Consider the following 20,664-nt stretch of genomic DNA (forward strand, 5'->3'; position numbering starts at 1 on the left):
TTTCCTGGGAAAAAATCCTGAAGGAGGGAAAAAGCATCTGTTTCCTATGTTTATCATGCTATGGAATGAAATGCAAAATGGGGAGTGGGCTATGGAGGGGCACCTATTTTCCCGTTGACAGGAATGCTGAGGTAGAGTATTAATTGTGAGCTATCTTAGGGTTAAGCAGTAGGGATGAGGACCACAATGTGCGTATGTGTGTAATTCCTGCCCTCGACCTGCGCAGTGCTCTGTCACCTCCATCCTTACGTCACTGTCACAGCATGGTAAAATTGCACTGATAAAAGCACTGATATGTCCAGGATAAAAATAGCACTGACCAGGCTCTTCTGCTTACTGGCTCTGACCTTGGCCAAGTCATTTAAGCTTTCTGAGCCTGTTTCTCTACTTGCAAGATGGGAATAATAATGAGTATTACACATTATTTAAGGTGCTGTTACGGTTGAATGTGTCCCCCCAAAGCATGTATTGAATTCCTAACCCCCAGTACCTCTGAATGTGGACTTATTTGGTAATAGGGTGATTGCTGATGTCATAGTTAAGACGGCGTCATACTAGAGCAGTACCCAGTCTTTCTGGCACCAGGGACTGGTTTCATAGAAGACAACTTTTCCATGAACCATGGTGGGTGGGGGGGATGGTTTCAGGATTAACTCAAGCACATTTCATTTATTGTGTACTTTATTTCTAGTAGTATTATTACACCAGCTCTGCCTCAGATCATCAGGCATTGGATCCCGGAAACTGTAGACTCATGGGTTAGACTCTTAATGTCTGGATTCCTTAAAAAGAAAGGACCACGAAGGGAAGACGCAAACATTTAGGGAGTATGTCACATGCCTACAGAGGCAGAGACTGGAATGATGCAGTTCAGGCCATGGAACGCCAGCCAGTGACTGCCACCACCATGACACCCTCCCATCCCATGGGAGGGAGCATGACCCTACCTTCATTTGGGACTTTCGCAGAACCAAAAGACAATAAATTTCTGTTGTTTTAAGCCACCCGTTTGTGGTCTTTTGTTATAGCAACACTCGGAAACTGATACAGTGGTGGAGGTACAGTTTACTTATTGTGCGTGTGTGTATTTCAATTGCAGAGGAAAGACTTAGAATAAACGAGAGAGACAAGAAGAAGACAAGGTAACTTTTCTTATGTACCTAAACCGAGGAAATGACATTATTTCCTCTAGAGCTGACATTGCTACTCTCTCTCCCACCCACTCTACTCTAGCTCACAGGCCTCCTGGCAATGCCTGGGACATCACCATGTTCCCTTGTCAGGAGCTTCGTATTAGCTCCTTCTCCACTTGGAACACGCCAGGGCTAATCCCGGAATTCCTGTCTTTCCTCCACCTCACTTAACCCCGAAATCTATTTTCCTACCCACCCAGCATATTTCCACTTCCCCTTACCTGGCTCTGCTTTTTCTTTTTTCCATATTCTTACTGGCTTCTAATATCCTGATTACTCTTAATTTATTTCTCTATTGTGTACATTATTTATTATTTGTTTCTCTCCATGCTGGAATAGGCTCCATGAGGGCAGGGATCTTCACCTGTTTCATTCATGATGGGAATTAGCACCTAGAATAGTACCTAATTCATAAGACATGCTCAACAAAGATTTTGTGAATCCATTATTTATTCTTAATTAGGCACTTTGTCATTATAGAAACTGTACATGTCATCAAAAACATTAGAAAAAATTAAGAACTTCAAGTTCCTTCCATCCAATATCTCCCCAATCATCATAAAACCAAATAGTTTTTATCTGCTTTTGAGCAATTCCCTAAGGAATCCTGTCTCTTGAGAAAAAATGTCATGGTAGATATAACATCCACTTTCCAAGGCTTGGTGTATGCATTAAACAACACTGAATATAATGCTTGTTGTAACAAATAATACAGGTAGTTATTTTCTCATCTTTGATCTTGTCTTTAACTTCCACCCTTTCCTCCAAGTTTCTAAAAGTAGGTGACAGATACCAGCAGTTGAAAGAACGATATGATGCTGTTTTTACTGGGGGGCAGGTGTGAAATGCCTTCCATTCCAGGCACTCAGGACAAAGCCCTCAGTTTACAGTACCAAGCTCAACAGACCAAATGTACCATGAGACACAGGGCCGCTAACTTATTCCATAGAATTTTATAACAGCAGCAGATAACAGTAATTAACAATAAACAATAACAGTTTTATTTTTATATTATACTCTCCCATTGGCAAAGCATTTTCATATGAAATTTTTTCTTACAGATAAAAGAACTGGAGCTCTGAGAATTTAAATGACTTGTCCAAATTTACACAGATGGTGAGTAAAAGAACTGATAATTAAATCTAGAATTAGAAGACCATCAATGACAAGGATCTTTTTACTTGATATTTAGTGAAAGGCATACCATCCATGTCAAGTCCCACTCACAATAAATGAAATATTCTTCAGTATTTTCTTTGTGAGCTACTTCTTTCCCCATCCTCTAAACAAATCACTTACCTCTCTGAATAGCTATACGTCCTTTCCTTGTAGATAGCTCTTCTCCAAAATTTTCTTCTTGTAAAAAGAAGAATTTATCCTCAGTGGTAAGTGTGCCCAGAAATAGGGTACATTGTTGAGAAAGCCTGGGAATCACTGCTCTTGTGACCTGTTGAAAAAAAAAAATCATGAGCTTTATATCTTCAGTTCTCTCTGCAGACATCTTTAAAATGAATCTCTTTTCCGTTCCCTGGCAAAAGTCATTACAAAAGAGGTTTTTTTATTGCTTGTTTTTTTTCTTGAGATTTCCAATTAGGTTTAGTGATATTAAATTTGCATTCTTTAGCCTAAATTTATTCTAAGGCCTTAAAAGCACTTATTATAAACTGTTTCCACTTTCGAAGAGGCTGAAAGGATCATGTTCATGAATATTGAGGCTCCCATCCTTCTTATACACAGAATTCTCATGTTTATTTTTCATGGTAATTCAGCTAAAATTCAAGGAGCTAGAAGACACAAATTCAGTCTCGTGAAGGCAGTAATCATTAGACTATTTCCTTCCCTAGAAATAACGAGGGCACCTTTTTATTCAAGTACCAACTGCAGCGTTAACTAGGTTAATGGGCTCCCTGTGAGTAGGGCACACACAATCCCTTTAAATACACTGGAAGGGAAATGACTTAATGACTGGAGATGTTGACTGGAAAGGAGGTGGGAAATGTTCAGGAACAACTCCAGGTTTATATATGCCCTTCACAAACCCCAGGAAAAGAAGACAACATTCTGGGGCAATGACACAGAAAGAAATCGCTTCAATTCTCAGGATGACAATGGCCATTGGGAGGAGTTCACAGTGTGGGCTTAGAGAAGGATTCCCAGTTATGGCTAAGAGGGAAAGCTTGAATCAGACCAACTTTCATTGAAACAGCTAGAAAAGCTAGACGGAATTATTTTTAAAGGCTATTGGAAGGTACTGGAGTACTACCAAGGCAGACAGGACATGGGAGGGCAAGAACTTAGGGAGAAGGGAAATAAAAATGAGGTACTACTTTTCCTCTGAAGAAATCTACTGTTTTTTTTTTTTTTTTACTTCTTCATTTATTTTACTTATTATTTAGTGCTGGGTCTTCGTTGCTGGCTAATTCTCTAGTTGCAGTGAGCAAGGGCTACTCTTGCTGCAGAGCACAGGCTCTAGAGCATGTGGGCTTCAGTAGCTGAGGCACATGGGCTCAACAGTTGAGGCTCCTGGCTCTAGAGCACAGGCTCAATAGTTGTGGCACATGAGCTTAGCTGCCCTGGAGCATGTGGGATATTCCTGGATCAGGGATCAAACCTGTGTCTTCTGCATTGGCTGGAGGATTCTTTACCACTGAGCGACCAGGGAAGCCCTTGAAATCTACTGATCTTGAAGAGGCGCAGGACAAAACTGCTGAGAAGCCAAGCAGCTGCTTATAGACAACATGAAGTGAGGAGACCTTTTAATAGGCTGACAAAGTTGAGGAGACCCCAAAGTAAAGGGAAGTCCAGAGAAGCAAGTTCCACATTCTTTCTCTCTAAGCATTTGCTTATTGATAGACAATGTAAACCAAGCAGAAAACAGCAGCTAAGAGGCTGGGGAGTTAAACAGTGCATTTGATAGTTCAATGATGTTGGAGGAATGAAAAGTAGAGTTCAGGGCCCACTGATAAAGGAAAAGTCCAGGTCAATATCCCATGCTTTCAGTTAGGATGCTTTAAAGGGCTACAGCTTCGGAGAGGGCAATGGCACCCCATTCCAGTGCTCTTGCCTGGAGTATCCCACGGACGGAGGAGCCTGGTAGGCTGCTGTCTATGGGGTCGCACAGAGTCGGACACGACTGAAGAGACAGCAGCAGCAGCAGCAGCGAAGGGCTACATCCTAGAATGAAGGCCTTAAAAATACAACTGAAGCCTTCAATCAGTTCAGTCCCTCATTAGATTAAAGAGGTCTGTGTTACTCCAACTGCCTATCAGAAGCAAATGTAAGCCTCTGGAGAAAGATACCATCATCCATAGCATCTATGACTTTTTATACATGTGGATACTTAGTCACTCAGTCATGTCTGACTCTTGGCAACCCTAAGGACTGTAGCCTGCCAGGCTCCTCTGTCCATGGAATTTTCCAGGCAACAATACTGGAGTGGATTGCCATTTCCTCCTTGAGGGGATCTTCCCCACCCAGGGATCAAACCAGAGTCTCCTGTGTCTTCTGCATTGCAAGTGGATTCTTTACCCACTGAGCCATTATGTATCACGGAAGCTTATACATAAAGTCCTACATTCATTCAACAATTACTAGGCAACAATTTCTCTTTCAAGAAAAAAAGAGACAGTGAAAACTGCACTCAACAACTGTGATCACATAGTGCTTAAAGAACACACATTAACGTTTATGGAAATTAACCACATGTGGATCACAAAAGTTTCAAGAAATTTAAACAAATGGAAACGATAGAGTACTTTTCTGAACCTATTATTTTGAAGTAAAATAGATTCACAGGAAACTACAAAAATAATATCATTTTTTAAGTTAAAGTAAAATTTACATTCAGTAAAACACTGGTTTTAAGTGTATAGTTTGATACATTTTGACAAAGAAATCAAATTGTGCAATAACAAAATAAAAATACAGAGGCTTTCCATCATTCCAGAAAGTTCCCTCAGGTGACTTTTAATCAATCTCCACATCCCAAAGGCAAGCACTGTTCTCATTGCTATTACCAGAGATTAGTTTTGCCTGTTTTAGAGCTTTAAAAAACAAAAATGGGCTCATATGGTATGTCAGTTAGTTAGTTAGTTCAGTCACTCAGTCGTGTCCGACTCTTTGAGACCACACGAATTACAGCATGCCAGGCCTCCCTGTCCATCACCAACCCCCAGAGTTCACTCAAACTCATGTCCATTGAGTCAGTGATGCCATCCAACCATCTCATCCTCTGTTCTCCCCTTCTCCTCCTGCCCTCAATCGTTCCCAGCATCAGGGTCTTTTCCAATGAGTTAGCTCTTTGCATCAGGTGGCCAAAGTATTGGAGTTTCAGCTTCAACATCAGTCCTTCCAATGAATACCCAGGGCTGATCTCCTTTACGATGGACTGGTTGGATCTCCTTGCAGTCCAAGGGACTCTCAAGAGTCTTCTCCAACACCACAGTTCAAAAGCATCAATCCTTCAGCACTCACCTTTCTTTATAGTCCAACTCTCACATCCATATATGACTACTGGAAAAACCATAGCTTTGACTAGACGGACCTTTGTTGGAAAAGTAATGTCTCTGCTTTTTAATATTCTAAGTTGGACATAACTTTCCTTCCAAGGAGCAAGCGTCTTTTAATTTCATGGCTGCAATCACCATCTGCAGTGATTTTGGAGCCCAAAAAGTAAAGTCAGCCACTGTTTCCACTGTTTCCCCATCTATTTCCCATGAAGTGATGGGACCGGATGCCATGATCTTAATTTTCTGAACGTTGAGCTTTAAGCCAACTTTTTCACTCTCCCCATTCACGTTCATCAAGAGGCTCTTTAGTTCTTCTTCACTTTATGCCATAAGGGTGGTGTCATCTGCATATCTGAGGTTATTGATATTTTTCCTGGCAACCTTGACTCCAGCTTGTGCTTCTTCCAACCCAGAATTTCTCATGATGTACTCTGCATATAAGTTAAATAAGCAGGGTGACAATATAAGCCTTGACATACTCCTTTACCTATTTGGAACCAATCTATTGTTCCATGTCCAGTTCTAGTTGCTTCCTGACCTGCATACAGGTTTCTCAAGAGGCAGGTCAGGTGGTCTGGTATTCCCATCTCTTTCAGAATTTTCCACAGTTTATTGTGATCCACACAGTCAAAGGCTTTGGCATAGTCAATAAAGCAAAAAAGATGTCCTTTTCATTATAGGGGACTGGAATACAAAAGTAGAAAGTCAAGAAACACCTGGAGTAACAGGCAAATTTGGCCTTGGAGTACAGAATGAAGCAGGGCAAAGGCTAATAGAGTTTTGCCAAGAGAACACACTGGTCATAGCAAACACACCCTCTTCCAACAACACAAGAGAAGACTCTACACATAGACATCACCAGATGGATGACACCGAAATCAGATTGATTATATTCCTTGCAGCCAAAAATGGAGCTCTCTACAGTCAGCAAAAACAAGACCAGGAACTGACTGTGGCTCAGATCATGAACTCCTTATTGTCAAATTCAGACTTAAATGGAAGAAAGTGGGGAAAACCACTAGACCATTCAAGTATGACCTAAATCAAATCCCTTATGATTATACAGTGGAAGTGAGAAATAGATTTAAGGGACTGGATCTGATAGATAGAGTGCCTGACGAACTATGGACGGAGGTTCATGATGTTGTACAGGAGACAGGGCTCAAGACCATCCCCAAGAAAAAGAAATGCAAAAAGGTAAAATGGCTGTCTGAGGAGGCCTTACAAATAGCTGTGAAAAGAGAAGTGAAAAGCAAAGGAGAAAAGGAAAGATATACCCATTTGAATGCAGAGTTCCAAAGAATAGCAAGAAGAGATAAGAAAGCCTTCTTCAGCAATCAATGCAAAGAAATAGAGGAAAACAATAGAATGGGAAAGACTATAGAGATCTCTTCAAGAAAATTAGAGATACCAAGGGAACATTTCATGCAAAGATGGGCTCGATAAAAGACAGAATTGGTATGGACCTAACAGAAGCAGAAGATATTAAGAAGAGGTGACAAGAATACATAGAAGAACTGTACAAAAAAGATCTTCACAACCCAGATAATCACAATGGTGTGATCACTCACCTAGAGCCAGACATCCTGGAATGTGAAGTCAAGTGGGCCTTAGGAAGCATTACTACGAATAAAGCTACTGAAGATGATGGAATTCCAGTTGAGCTATTCCAAATCCTGAAGATGATGCTGTGAAAGTGCTGCACTCATATGCCAGCAAATTTGGCAAACTCAGCAGTGGCCACAGGACTGGAAAAGGTCAGTTTTCATTCCAATCCCAAAGAAAGGCAATGCCAAAGAATGCTCAAACTACTGCACAATTGCACTCATCTCACACGCTAGTAAAGTAATGCTCAAAATTCTCCAAGCCAGGCCTCAGCAATACATGAACCGTGAACTTCCAGATGTTCAAGCTGGTTTTAGAAAAGGCAGAGGAACCAGAGATCAAATTGCCAACATCCACTGGATCATTGAAAAAGCAAGAGAGTTCCAGAAAAACATATAGTATGTACTGGCTTTATTTACTCAGCAGAATGTCTTGAGATTCATCTACACTGTTGAGTGTATCAATAGTTCACCCTTCTTTATTGCTAAGCAATAAGTCCACTGTGTGAAAATATCATAACTTTTTAATATATTCCCTCATAAATGGGTATTTGGCTGTTTCCATTTTGAGGCTACTATGACTAAAGCTATTATATTCTTACCTGTCTCTTTACGAATAAATATTTTCATTCCTGTTGGGTAAATACCTAGGAGTGGACATGCTAGGTTATAGAACTGGTGAATGTAACCTTATAAGAAACTGCCAAGCATTTTCCCCAAATAGCTGCATCATTTTATACTCCCATCAGTAACACATGAGAGTTCCAGTTTACACAGACTCATCAACATTTGGTGTCAGCAGACTTTTAGTTTGTGCCATGCCAGTGTGAGGTCGTGATATGCATTTCTTTGGTGGCTAATTATAGTTTTTTGCATATCTTTCTGCACAGTGTCTGTTCAAGTCTTTAGTCCATTATTTTCAAATTGTGATTTTTTTTTTAAGCCTGAAATTGCATCTTTTTATTCACCTATTTTAAGAGCTGAAACAAAATGGTACTGAGTGGTTTTTTAAAATTACTTATAGGAGTTCAATTTATATCGATGACAGTCTTTTGTCAGACACATGTATTGTTTATATTTTCTCTGAGCCTGTGGTTTGCCTCTTCAATTTCTAATAGTCTTTTGATGAGCACAAGTTTTTAATGCTGATAAATCCTAATTTATCATTTTTTCTTTACATTAGTGCTTTTGGCATCCTTTAAGAAATCTTTCCCCGCTTCAAAGTTTAAAAGATATTCACCTACTTTTTTTCCAAGAAGTTTTAGCTTTATGTTTATGCCTATGACCTATCTCAAAATAATTTTTGTTTGTGGTCTAAGGAAGGAGTATGTGGTTCATTTTCCCCCAACTTATTCCCACAGCATTTGTTGAAAAGACTTTCTTTTTCTCATTAAACTGTCATAATACATTCGTTGAAGATTAACTGACATATATTAAAGTGAAAGTAGTAGTCACTCACTTGTGACACACTTGTGACACGTGTCCGACTCATTGTGACACTGTGGAGTGGAGCCCACCAGGCTCCTTTGTCCATGGAATTCTCCAGGCAAGAATACTGGCGTGGTTTGCCATGCCCTTCTCCAGGGGATGCAGGCAGATTCTTTACCATTTGAACTACCTGGGAAGCCTGACATATATTATAGCGTGTTTTCAATGTTTCATGTTTTCTTTAGTCCATCCTAAAGGAAATAAATCCTGAATATTCATTGGAAGGACCGATGCTGAAGCTGAAGCTCCAATACTTTGAACACTTGATGCAAAGAGCTGACTCTTTAGAAAAGACCCTGATGCTGGGAAAGACTGAAGGAAGGAGAAGAAGGGGACGACAGAGGAAGAGATGGTTGGATGGCATCACCGACTCAACAGACTTGAGTTTTAGCAAGCTGCATGAGCTGGTGAAGGACAGGGAAGCCTGGTGTGTTGCAGTCCATGGGGTTCCAAAGAGTTGGACGTGACTGAGCTTCTGAACAACAATAGCATGTTTTCAATTAAGCTAGAAATCAACACAAAAATGCTAACGAGAGAATTCTCAAATGTTTGGAAATGAAGCAGTACACATTAAGTAGCACAGGTCAAAGAAGAAATCACAAGAGTAATCAGAAAAAATTTAACTAAAGCAATAAAAAATGATGACAAATAAAAACTAGTGAAGTGAAGCTAAGCTATATTTTAAAAGAAGGTTAGAAATCAATCATTTATATACCCATATCAAAGAATTAGAAAAAGAACAAAGAAATAAATCCAAGGAAAGAAAGAGGAAATAAACAATAAGAAAAAAAATTAATGAACTAGACAGAAAACAATTAAGAGTAGAGAAAAATCAACAAAGGCAAAAAAGTCGGTTCTTTGAAAAAGATTAGTAACACTAAACCTTCAGCTGGTCCTCAAAAAGCAGAGTCAAAGCCTTTCACCCCATCCCTATGACCTAAAAATCTTCTCCCTACCACACTGATTTCACACTGATTAAGTCTTATTTCCTATTGTTGGTCCCAAAGACACAGGGTCTATTTTGCCTGTAAGACTTCTGTGTTCATTCCTTACAGAAAAACAAATAGAGAAAAACAGAAATAAACACAAGGAGGTTCCAGAATTTCTAAGATGAGCTCTCTGTCAGCAACTCTGAAGTTAAAACAACGGTGGCCTGAAGAAACCTCAGCTTCCAAGATGTGAAACCGTCAATACGAGCATTTCAAACACTGCTTTACATCCATGATCATTAAGAATGAACTTCATTCTAAGTGCCTTAAAAAGGCAATGAACAATAATATAAAGCCAGTGTGATTAGCAAGACATTTTACAATTAAGTCTACAAAATGTGAATACAAATCTATTTTCCCCTGATACTAAGGCACTATGATACTCAATATTAGTAATAATTATGTTCAAACAAAAGATAAGTCACACATCTGTGAAATATTTGTTCTCCCTCCCTCTGTATAAAATGATTTTATAAATGATACACAAAAATCAACCAACAGTATTAATAACTTTCTGATAATTAATGCACAGATGAAAAATTGGCAATAAATCTAATTCATTTCTTGGTCAATAGTTAAAATGTTGGTGAAAATTTGAGGAAATATTTTTAAACTACTTGAGATGCAAAATGGATCATACTATTGATGAAAATACAGAAAACACTGTCTCAATGATGAAATCTATAAAGAACTATTTTTTAGTGAGCCACTAAAGAAAGAAAGGCAGAAGAAATATACATTCTAATAATAAATGACTTCTTGAATTTAAAAAAAAACAATTGTTTTATGAAGAGCCTGTACAAATTGATGAAGTAAAGAAATGAGTCCAGGAAAAGATAACACCAGCTGTGAAAGGCATTCATTGCATCATTCAGAGGCAAGCTATTACAGAAAAGAAGTTGACTCCAGAAAAACACCAAGTGCTACAGAATGTCACTGGCATTGTTAATTTAGTAGAATCATTGTGCAATCTCGTCATAACATGGAACTGAGCATGAAAATCTTTTATACTACACAGTGGTTCCTTGCTTATTTCACACCATCACACCAAGACTTGTCAAATATCAATTTGACTTATACTTGTTCTTTTACAAGTAAACATGTGATCTAAAATATCCTGACTGCTCCAGTGAAAGCAACTGTCAACTGTTTGCTTCAAAAGATATGCTTTTGGTGAAGAAACAAAAAGAGAACATGCTTATTCTTTTTTTCTTTCCAAAAATTTTTCTAAACAGTGATCCAGGTTATAAGCTAGTTGTCATTTAATATTCTGATACAGTTGAGGCTTTAATAATGAGTGGTAAATAATTACTTTTCAAGGAAACTGACTCTGAAAAGAATATTTTGAAAATGGGTGTTTGGAGAGTTTTCCATCAGGTGATTTTTGTTGTTGACGAAAATGATGGAAGTCATCACCTTTAGGAGTCATCATTGAATCCTCTTTCTCACACTTCCCACAATTGTTACAAACCTAATTTTTCTCTTCTGACAGCTAACTGGTAACACTTTTAAAATACATCAATCCAAAAAAAAAAACATCAGGACCACAACCACTCTTATCAGCTCTGATGCTCCCAGGCTAGTCCTGACTACTATCGTCTCACTCCTAGATTACAGCAGCAGCGTCCTGTTGACCTGCCTGTGTATACTTCCCCAATTCCTTCACTACACCACTGCCCCCAGCAGCGAGTCACCCTCACTCTTCTGCTCAAAACCGTCTGACGGTTTCTCACATGTCTCTGAGTAAAAGCCAAATTCCCTACAATGGTCTACAAAGTCCCTACATGATTGGACCATCACACCCACCTCCAGCCCCAATGGACCTATGCCTCAAAGAGGCCAGGCACACGTGGTCTTGGGTTTTGCACTGGCTGCTCCCTTTGCCTGGGGAATATTTCCCCAGATATCCTCCCTTACCTCCTTCAGATTTTTACTGAAATATCACTTTCCCATGTGGCCTTCCCTGGTCCCCATCTAAAACAGTAACTATTCCCAATACTTCACATTCCCTTTCATTGCTTTGCTTTTTTCTTTAACGTTTATCATCATCTAACAAATTTTAATTACACGTGCTTATCTGTTATTGTCCATCTCCCTTTCTCACTGAATGAGGGGAGGAATTCTGTCTGTTTTGTGTTCAGTGTTCTAGCTCCAAGATCTGTAACAATGCCTAGCAATAACACTTGAATATGTGAATACCTGATGTGGAAAGAATAAGGAGTTTATAGAAATCTTCATATCTGCACACTTTAAAAACTTGGAAACAGCATTTTCTAAATCTTCCGAATGAATTTTAATGAATTTTGAACTCCTTCTTAGAAATATAAAAATGTAATATGCTTTGTAAGGATGATTGAGTGGGAAAAATAACAATTACTAGCTGAACTGAAACAAAAACTTTGGCATTGTTGGTGAATGCAATGGAAAAAATATATATTTTGATTTACTAAGTGCAGCCAATGATGTCATTCTTCTATTTGGATCAATTCCTCTTTATGAATTACCTTTTTTGGCTATTAAAACTCAATTATCAAAATAAAATTAACTTACAACCACATCATTAAATGTATCACACAGGGTTACATCAAAACAAAGCAAAAAATGATATATATTCAATTACTGTGCTCTCACAAAGCAAAGGGAATTTTTCTGAAATGTTAATCAATAAAACATCTGCTTTACTGACTACACAAAAGCCTATGATTGTATGGATCACAACAAACTGTGGAAAATTCTTCAAATGATGGGAATACCAGACCACCTTACCTGCCTTTGAGAAACCTGTATGCAGGTCAAGAAGCAATAGCTCGAATCAGACACAGAACAACGGACTGGTTCAAAACTGGGAAAAGAGTAGGTCAAGGCTGTACATTGTCATCTTGCTTATTTAATTTATATGTAGAATACATCATGTGAAATGCCAGGCTGCATAGAGTACAAGCTGAAATCAAGATTGCTGGGAAAAATACCAATAACCTCAGATATGCAGATGATCCCACCCTCATGGTAGAAAGCAAAGAGGAACTAAAGAGCCTCTTGATAAGAGTGAAAGAGGAAGAGTGAAAAAGCTGGCTTGAAACATCAACATTCAAAAAACTAAGATCACGGCATCTGGTCCCAGCACTTCAGAGCAAATAGATGGGGAAAAGTGGAAACAGTGATAGGTTTATTTTCCTGGGCTCCAAAAATCACTGTGGATGGTAACTGCAGTCATAAAGTTAGAAGACATTTTCTCCTTCAAAGGAAAGCTATGACAAACCTAGACAGTGTATTAAAAAGCAGAAACATTACTTTGCCAACAAGGTCCATACAGTCAAAGTATGGTTTTTCCAGTAGTCAGGTATGGATGTGGACCATAAACTAGGTTAAGCACCAAAGAGCTGATGCTTTCAAACTGTGGTGTTGGAGAAGACTCTTGAGAGTCCCATGGACTGCAAGGAGATCAAACCAGTCAATCCTGAAGGAAATCAACCCTGAATATTCACTGGATGGAATGATGGTAAAGCTGAAGCTCCCAAACTTTGGCCACCTGATGCCAAGAGTCACCTCACTGGAAAAGACCTTGATGCTGGGAAAGACTGAAGGCAAAAGAAGCAGCAGCAGGGGATGAGATGGTTAGACAGCATCACTGACTCAATGGACATGAATTTGAGCAAACTCCAGGAGTTAATGGAGGACAGAGGAGCCTGGCATGCTGTAGTCCATGGGGTTGTAAAGCACTGGACACAACTTAGTGACTGAGCAAGAATGACTTGGCCTCTGTCCTCCTTTACACCTTTGGCTCTCACTACCACCAAAATGATTCCAACTCTACAAAGTTTATGTTCCAGCAACACCTGCTGCTGCTGCTGCTGCAACACCTAATTTCTGGTAATTTCTCATGCACACCTCCTGATTCTGGACCCCTCTGCATGGATCTAGGGCTGCCAGGTAAAATGCAGGATGCCCAGTTAAATTTGAACTTCAGATAAACAATAAATAATTTTTAGTATAGGTATGTCCCATGCAATATTGAGGTCTCCTGCATTTTATCCGGCAACCCTGTGCCATGGAAACTCACAATGAGGGCACCTAACTCAGGGTGAATTGGAAATGCTTCCCCAGAAAGGTAATGCTTGAAATAATACTTCTCTTCCACTTTTCTTACTGTGTCTAAACTCTTAACAGGATAAAACACTGATAGCAATCTAATATTAATAATCTTGGAGGAGATCTTCATCTACAACTTTTAAGAATAAAAGTACTGGGAGGAACTTTAAGATAATATAGTATCATATTGTATTTGTCAGGATTCATTTAGTTGCATGTAACAGAAACTGACTTAGGCAAGCTTGAGCAAAAAAACTGTAATTATTATAATTAAAATCTATTATAATTATACTCACAAATTTACACAGAATTTTTGGAATAAATATACAGACTGGCTGCAGAAAACTTGAACCTACCAATCATTTCTCATATCTGCTTCTCTCTTTGTTTCTACTATCTGTTTTTCTCTCTACAGGGTCATTTTTTTCCTGGTATTGTGTCTATTCAGCAGGCAGAAGACCAGTCATGCCACATACTTTAGATCTCTTCTGTTTAATAGTACAGCCCAGATTAAGGTTAAAACCTCTTAATTCCAGTGGACTCTGATTGGGTCCAACTGGGATCCAGTATAATTTGCTATAATCTGAAAGACAGAGTTACAGTGTGTAAAAATGGGTGCCAGGGAGTCATTCCTGGAGAATGGAGGCCAGTGATTTGTAATTCACAAAGAATAAGGAATTGAAGGTACCGGTATTTGGGCAAATACCACAAAGGGCACCTAGCACATACATCCATGTGTGGGCTACACAAAACACTCACATCCACCACCATCATTCTTCCCATCACCACCTACCATGACCCCTACCACCTCCACCACCCGTATCACATGGTGCATATCCTTCTCTCAATCTCCACTCTCGCAATCAGGAAGGTAATGCTTTCCTGGATTTAAGGAAGAGGTAAGGCATCTAAAGACTGGGGTCTTTGTTACTGTATATGCTTTCCCAAAGTATCCTGGAAGTTAGTCTGCCCAACACGATTATCACAAAAGGACAGAAAAAAAGTATTCAGAATCTTTGCTTTCAAAATTAACAGGACATCAAGAGGCTGTAAGTAAATGGTTCACAGTATTTAATGTTCTAAAATAAATTCAAATAAAAAGAAAATAAATTCTAATAAATTAAAATACTTATCCCTTTCTTTAAATTTTGGTTCAAGTTTGCTACAACAAGACTAAAAAACAAACACAACATCTTTCTCAGTCACACTCTAAAAGCAAACATACATACAAACACACACACACCAGTCAAGCTGCAAAGCCATTTTCTGGGCAACAGGGATCAAGAAGAATTATTAATATCAATTTCCCCAGGAAAACAGTGAAAGTAGACGATAGCAGCAACAAAGGCAGTCCTTAAAAATATCTGCTTTCTCTTAACTCTTTATCTTTCTGTTAGTGATAACTGAGAGCTAGGTTTAAATAATCACTGAGCAGTACTGTCTAGAAGGCCTCTCATAACCCACCAGATGCTGAAATGAGCTCATCCTCTCTCTTAAAGAATCCCCCCTCCTTCCAGCACCCAAGGATCCAAGCGTTGACCAGCAAAGGCAACCCCTGCTCCTCAGTCCTTTGAAGACTCACTCCAGCCTTATGATGTTTTTATCATTTTCATGAGTCACTTGAGATGGCATTTACTATACAACATTAACCCAACCTTATGAGTGAAATGTTGCTTATTCTAAAGGAGGCACTCACTTTATGTATAGCTGCTTATCATAGTAGGTGTTTTCTATAAACTTAACACGGACACTGAATTAATGAACACTAAACCACTCCTCCTTGGAGAAGGCAATAGCACCCCACTCCAGTACTCTTGCCTGGAAAATCCCATGGATGGAGGAGTCTGGTGGGCTGCAGTCCATGGGGTCGCTAGGAGTCCGACACAACTGAACAACTTCACTTTCACTTTTCACTTCCATGCATTGGAGAAGGAAACGGCAACCCACTCCAGTGTTCTTGCCTGGAGAATGCCAGGGACGGGGGAGCCTGGTGGGCTGCTGTCTATGGGGTCGAACAGAGTTGGACACGACTGATGTGACTTAGAAGCAGCAGCAAACCACTGCTCCTAGCAGAAATATAGGGTTAGGTTCCTGAGAGCCCTGTTCGTAACATGTTCAGCAATCAATACAGTGCATCATTTTAGGTGGGTTTCTGTTTAAAGATACCTTATTTAGTATATATTGATTCATTAACATTAAATTCAGGCCAATAGCCTACAACTCATGACTGAATTAAGTTTACCTAAGGCTATGGTTTTTCCAGTGGTCATGTATGGATATGAGAGTTGGACTGTGAAGAAAGCTGAGTGCCGAAGAATTGATGCTTTTGAACTGTGGTGTTGGAGAAGACTCTTGAGAGTCCCTTGGACTGCAAGGAGATCCAACCAGTCCATTCTGAAGGAGAACAGCCCTGGGTGTTCTTTGGAGGGAATGATGCTAAAGCTGAAACTCCAGGACTTTGGCCACCTCATACGAAGAGTTGACTCATTGGAAAAGATGCTGGGAGGGATTGGGGGCAGGAGGAGAAGGGGACGACAGAGGATGAGATGGCTGGATAGCATCACCGACTCAATGGATGTGAGTTTGAGTGAACTCCAGGAGTTGGTGATGGACAGGGAGGCCTGGCATGTTGTGATTCATGGGGTGGCAAAGAGTCAGACATGACTGAGCGACTGAACTGAACTGAACACACACATTTCTCCATAAAGCACATTACAGTCTTCCTGCATTTCAGTAATACTGAATATAGCACATTGGCATCATGCTGGGTTAAGTAGCAAAATCACCTCCACCACCATCAAAAACCCCACAAATATGAGAAAACACAGCAATAAATAGACTGTGAAAAGGACACTTGTTTACACAATGAGAGCAGAACAGTAAGGCCGAACACTGCCTTGTCTGACGTTGGCTGGGAATGTGTATGTTGGACAACTCAAATTTTTTTGCCACTCTGTGTATGTCTGCAAAGGACGACTAAAGTGTCACAAGTACTGATTTAGGGTTATAAATAAATTTTAACTTGTAGGCAAACTGTCAAATAGAGAATCCAAGAATAATGAGGACTGACTGCAGGTATGGTTCCAAGTCTGATATCTGGTTTTCTTCTCTTAAATTTCTTCCCATTTAGACAAAAGGGGTTTGGTGAAGCTCCAAATAAATTTCATGATCCCCAAGCAAGGTTTTAACTGACTGGAACTAGTTTCATGGAAGCTCACTTACTGTGGAGATAGAAATTTACATTTTTGGGGGGGTTTTTTGGCCACGGCGTGCAAAATCTTTCCTGACCAGGAATCAAACCTAAACCAGGTGCAGTGGAAGTGAGAAGTCTTCACCACTGGACCGCCAAGTAAGTCCCTACAACTCCTCTTTCATCCCAAGTTGAAAACTTAGGTTTCAACCCTCAACCCACCTCTATTCACTTCCTTTCTCACATCCTCAGGGGGAAGCTTAGAGAACCCATGAAATGTGACCAGTTTGCAAATTCCTACACCTGGGTGTTTTCAGACACAAGAACAAAATCAGCAATAATGAGGTCAAGTATGTTTGATACCATACTCCAGGGACTGCCTGTGATCCTTCACTGGACCCAGAGTATGTATCTCCAGGTAAACTCCTTTGAACAAACTGGAAAGTGGAAATTTTCCTTCTTCCAGGCCATGCATAGACTGTTTCACAGCCCCTAACTGGCTGTGGGGTCTGCCCCCCAAAAACCAAGTGGTAAGAATCACTTTCCTGCATTTCAAGCTCTCATCCAGCAGTCAGTAAGGCACAGTGTCAGACTACAACTCCAGGATTCATTTACTTCTTCAAGTCAGGATGCCTATGACCTGCCACTTGAGAGCAGATTGTAACAGAAACAGCAGCTGAATGAATTTCTTGGAAGATTTCTGCCCAGACTGGTAACTGTGCTGCTGGTTCTGGCCGGGTAGAATTAGGTTTTTTGAGTGGCTTCAGCTTTGCTGGCAGATGCAGCACAGTCACCTGGAGCAGTGTCTTCTCAGCCCGTTATCAACAGCAACCGGAAGAAAACCCGAGACACCAGATGGCTCTCAGCAGACAGCAGGTCCTGAGTAGTGATACTATCCTCCTTTTCCTCCTGTAAGGCCCCCACCCTGACAGCAGGGGGCAGTAGGAATAATCTGAACTTCAGGCCAGGAGAGCCACAATCCAGTCTTCACTGGATGTGAAATTATATTGTGAAGTTCAAACAAAGGGTATCAGTGACCTCCTTCCCTTTCTCCTCCATCTCCATGCAGTAGCAGGAGGAGAACAGAAATTCTGCTCCTTCATCTCTCACCTTACCCAACAGAACTGGGAATTCACAGGTACAAAAGCTACATGTAAGTAAAGCTGTGTGGTATAAATAAGGACAATCTAAAGCCATCAGCACATGAAAACATTGTCACAGATGCTCCATGTATAAAAGTCAGGCTCAAGGGTTGGAATCCACCCTTTTCCACCTCCCACATCTTATAATTTTCTAGAATTCCTCTGCACAGAAAACAGGTGGCTAAACTACAAGTTTTGGTGACCTGTAAGGTTGCTGTTACTATTAACTGTAATTAATAGTCTTCCTTTCACTGTTAACTTCAGAGGCAAGTGGACTGTATCCTTTATTTATCTCAGCATTTGTTTTAACCACCCCCCAAACTACTCCTGTTCTCACCGTTCTACTCAAACCGCACAGTGACCCCTGAGTCCCAAACAAGTCTCTGCTCAATTCACAAGCGTCTCAACACTCACCACCCTCCAGTCCACAGCTGCTAGTATACGATGCTGCCAACTGGACACCACTATTTGAATTTGTCTGTTTCTTTAGGCTCCTTGAAAACTGTCTTCCCAATTGCTTTTAATCCTCTACATACATTTCCCCTTCCACTGATAAATCTTCAAAGCGAAGAAAATATTACACAGTTTTTCTAACACCTGTAATTTTACTTTTTCATTTCTGTCATTCTCCATGCCTGATTAGTTTTCTTTTTAAATCTTATTGGTTTCCTTCCCTGATGCCTCTTTAATCTGTTCTCCATTAATCCAGGCTGTCATCTACTCATGCCTGACTTGCTCAATATCCCATTATTCAGTCAGTCTCTCTCTGCTCTGCTCTAAACACTACTGTCAGATTAATTCAGGAAAATCTGCTTGCATTGTTACTCCCAAACATGCAATGACTCCCCATTATTTATTTCAGAATAAATTTCTAGCTGAGTCTGGCATTCAAGACCCCTCACCCCAAAACCTGGCCCCACTTAACCTATCACTCCAGTTTCTATTACCTAACATCTACCATCCCCCATCACAAATTGCCTGCTCTGGACAAATCAATGTTCCTGCATCCCACAAACATCCAGGATGAGTCTCAACTCTAAGCCTCCCCTAGTTTCAACAAGCATCAGAGAAAAACCCTTCGTTTTCCCTGGACTTCCACTTTACATTCCCTCTACCACTGTGACTCATGATGACCATTTCCAACAGAGCTAGAGCACACACATATCCCCCAACAGGGAGCCCACCATCGTCAAGGCTAACTGGAGTCTACCACAAAGCATTAGTTCACTCAAAGCAGAACGCATGTGATAGGGAGTGTCAAGCCAACTGATGAAGTCTTCTGTTTATAAAGCTGGCGTCAGGAGCTTATTCTATTAGAAGGTGGAGGAGGAAGAACAGGGAAAAGGAAGGTGTTCTGTTCTGCTACTTGGTGAAAGTATAAACAGAATCTAAGCATCACACCCTGAATTTATTTAATTCTTTGCAGGAAAGTACCTCACCAGATAAATACCTCTGCTGGTTGTTTGAAATACAGATGAGTAAACTAATCTGTTTCTTTATTTGCAGCTTCTAAAAGGTAACTGTTCAAAAGCACATTTTAGGGAATAAACTGCATCTTCTGATATTTGGTTGGAGAATAAATGGCTATTTATTTCCTATATTCTTACAGGAAATTTTAGGGTTCAGGCATGAGACGACAGACATAATATGGGATCAAGAACTGGTTCACCTGTTCACCAGGTATCAGAGGTAGAGTTTTTTTTTTTTGGCTTAAAATGACTGCATTTTCTTTTTATTTTTTTAAATTTTATTTTATTTAACTTTACAATATTGTATTGCTTTTGCCATATATCAAAATGAATCTGCCACAGGTATACATGTGTTCCCCATCCTGAACCCTCCCCCCTCCTCCCTCCCCATACCCTCCCTCTGGGTCGTCCCAGTGCACCAGCCCCAAGCATCCAGTATCGTGCATCGAACCTGGACTGGCGACTCGTTCCATATATGATATTATACGTATTTCAATGCCATTCTCCCAAATCATCCCACCCTCTCCCTCTCCCACAGAGTCCAAAAGACTGTTCTATACATCAGTGTCTCTTTTGCTGTCTCGTATACAGGGTTATTGTTACCATCTTTCTAAATTCCATATATATGCGTTAGTATACTGTATTGGTGTTTTTCTTTCTGGCTTACTTCACTCTGTATAATAGGCTCCAGTTTCATCCACCTCATTAGAACTGATTCAAATGTATTCTTTTTAATGGCTGAGTAATACTCCATTGTGTATATGTACCACTGCTTTCTTATCCATTCATCTGCTGATGGGCATCTAGGTTGCTTCCATGTCCTGGCTATTATAAACAGTGCTGCGATGAACATTGGGGTACACGTGTCTCTTTCCCTTCTGGTTTCCTCAGTGTGTATGCCCAGCAGTGGGACTGCTGGATCATAAGGCAGTTCTATTTCCAGTTTTTTAAGGAATCTCCACACTGTTCTCCATAGTGGCTGTACTAGTTTG

General features: G+C 40.1%; 1 protein-coding gene across 1 annotated transcript in view; it reads right to left on the bottom strand.

The window, feature by feature from the left end:
* KIAA1211 (KIAA1211 ortholog) overlaps positions 1–20,664 on the bottom strand; it is a 185,735-nt gene that overhangs the window by 125,794 nt on the left and 39,277 nt on the right. Inside the window, exon 2 of the mRNA XM_010859661.1 lies at positions 2,493–2,640. The gene's annotated coding sequence lies outside the window, so the exon portion shown is untranslated. The remainder of the gene's footprint in view (positions 1–2,492; positions 2,641–20,664) is intronic.

The sequence above is a fragment of the Bison bison genome, unplaced genomic scaffold (assembly GCF_000754665.1).
Source record: "Bison bison bison isolate TAMUID 2011002044 unplaced genomic scaffold, Bison_UMD1.0 scf7180017864458, whole genome shotgun sequence".
In the NCBI taxonomy this organism is placed as follows: domain Eukaryota; kingdom Metazoa; phylum Chordata; class Mammalia; order Artiodactyla; family Bovidae; genus Bison; species Bison bison.